The 2,500-nt window shown below is 38.8% G+C and overlaps 1 protein-coding gene across 2 annotated transcripts in view; it reads left to right on the forward strand.

Annotated features, from left to right (window-relative positions):
• b4galnt3b (beta-1,4-N-acetyl-galactosaminyl transferase 3b) overlaps nucleotides 1-1,288 on the forward strand; it is a 34,741-nt gene extending 33,453 nt beyond the window's left edge. For both annotated transcript variants that reach the window (XM_048257608.1, XM_048257609.1), the window contains one exon: nucleotides 1-1,288. This exon is cut by the window's left edge and continues 1,244 nt beyond it. The gene's annotated coding sequence lies outside the window, so the exon portion shown is untranslated.
• The last annotated feature ends 1,212 nt before the right edge of the window (nucleotides 1,289-2,500 follow it).

The following is a 2,500-nucleotide window of genomic DNA, read 5'->3' on the forward strand; positions in this document are numbered from 1 at the left end:
GGTACTTCAGCCTGCGGTCTAAAGAGAGTGCCCTCCATAGGCCATCTTAGTCTCTCTGTCAGTTTTAGGTCTTTCATCTCTCTCTCTCTCTTTCTCTCTCTCTATTTCTCTCTCACTCTCTCTCTCTATTTCTCTCTCTCTCTCTCTTTCTCTCTCTCTATTTCTCTCTCACTCTCTCTCTCATGCTCTAACCAAGCATGACCCCTCTAGACTTTTTGGAAGGTTAAGAAGAGGTTCCCTCTTTGTCCTCACCGCCTGAGGAGACGAAGCACAGGGCAGATTTAGGATGTCCTAGCACACTCTGTTCAGGACTCTGTTCAGGTCGCCCTGCCCGACCACAGGAAAAACATGCTTAATGAGCTGTTGTGTTGTCTTGTCTGATGAAATAACCAAAAATGTTATGAAATGTTTGTGGAACTTCTTAGGCCCATGTCGGTGTGTGTGTAGACTATCTGTGAAACCCTATTGTAGATATATGCGGGTGGAGATCGCTCAGGTTTGCCTGGTCAGTATGGATGGTGTATGTTTGAAATAAGTCATTGCAGTCATTGGTATGAAACTGTTATTTCTGGTATGAAGGTGTTCCTTTTTCCTCTATGTAATGTTTGAAGCTATGCAGCTATACATTCCAGTCCTTTGCACTATACTGATAGCCTTGTTGACTCAGGGGTGCCTTAAAGGTCAGACTTTTTAGTTCGGAAATAAAAGATAAGTCAAAAGCCTGTTATAGGCGACTGTGAGATTAAATGCTGAAATTGGGTCTTTTTTTTAATAAGGCCAGCGCAATACAGGCACATAGTCCCTTAAGTTTCACATCACTGTAGTCTTAAGAGCAGAAAAGAAAGGTGTGAACTTCTGGTAAGTGAAAACTGTGCTTTGAGACTTTGTAAGCTAAAACCTTTTTTCAATCAATTTTTATTTAAGTTTGAGAGGCCTTGTCTTGAAGAAAAGTGCACCAATGTCTTCAAGGGTGGTTGTTACAATAAATTGTTTTTACATTCTTTACTTTTAAACTTTTGGAGTTTGCATAAAAGGTGTGAGCAAGAACCACAGAAATATTAAACATTCAACATTTGTTGATAAAATTGTATTAATTTTACAGTCTTGAAATTAAAATAAACACTGTAGGCCTCCATATTCAATGGATTGCACAGGTACAAGTACAGTGGAGTTAAAACATTAGTAAACATTTCTGTGCCAATTTTCTTTTTTCATTATTGCCAAAAAGCAATCAAATCAAATCAACACAAAACAATCTTGAAACCGAAAATTAAACCTATAAATTTGATCTTGTGTTCATCTGCATCATCATTCAGTGTGATTCTGCATCTCTGCAGCTGCTCATTACTGTGACCAGTGTTCATTCACTCTCGTTACTAATCAGTGATCCTATGTTCATGTCTTTGATTAATCCCAGTGTCCTGTAGCCATTCACTGTCATTATTAACCAGTGTGGTCCTGCGTTTCTGCAGTTCCTAATCGCTGTGGTCATTCACTCTCATTACTCATTATCAGTGTGAGCCTGGACTCATGAGGCTGCACCTTGTGCTGCGTGACGGGACAGAACTGTGCCACCTCCTGGCCACCACAGGTGGACTCCAAACAAGTTGTAGAAGCATCTCAAGGACCATTGACCATTGAGGAAGTAGGATGCACCAGAGCTCACAAGTGTCATAACAAAGGGTCTGAATACTTATGTAAATGGATATTTCAGTCTTTTATTTTTTATACATTTACAAAACATTCCAAACACCACCACATTTTTTGTGGAGTGTTGGAGTATTGTGTGTAGATTGATGAGAAAAAAATGAATTGAATCAATTTTAAGATGAGTCTGAAACATAACAAAATGTGGAAACAGTGAAGCGCTGTGAATGCTTTCTGTATGCACTGTATGGTCATATCACCATATCAGGTACTGAGCTCACCTAAATGGTCCTCCCTGCTTTATATGTGTGCTTGAGGACACACACACACAAACACACACTTCAACCTTGTAAGCTTATTTTATTAGCTGGAAGAAAAAAGGAACTAGACACTTGACTGTACTATTTACTTGACCTACATTCGTATCGACAATTGTCATAATGTTATTAAGCTTTAGACATATGTTTATGAATATAAATGTCTAAATGACTTTATATGTGTAGATATGAAACTTCCTGTTTTACTCTCACTGTATTGCTATGGTGTCATGACTGGTGTTCCTAAAATCCGAAATATCATGTGGATCAGGACTTGCAGTCCAGAGTCCCACTTTCAGCATTCTGGACCATGTTTGGAAGTTTAGTAAGAAGCTCTAAACATTAATCATAAATAGTCATTAGAAATTTCTCAGTTCTCAAAGCTTTGTATGCAGGGCAGCACAATGGATGTAGATAAATGCAGAGCACTTGACACTAAATCTGACCTGGAGATGGAAGAACTTGAATTATGACATGGTGACTATAAACAATGCAAGGGGACGACCTCTCTTAGAATAGATCTTCACATATGACCT

The sequence above is a fragment of the Alosa alosa genome, chromosome 11, assembly GCF_017589495.1.
Source record: "Alosa alosa isolate M-15738 ecotype Scorff River chromosome 11, AALO_Geno_1.1, whole genome shotgun sequence".
Classification (NCBI taxonomy): Eukaryota; Metazoa; Chordata; class Actinopteri; order Clupeiformes; family Clupeidae; genus Alosa; species Alosa alosa.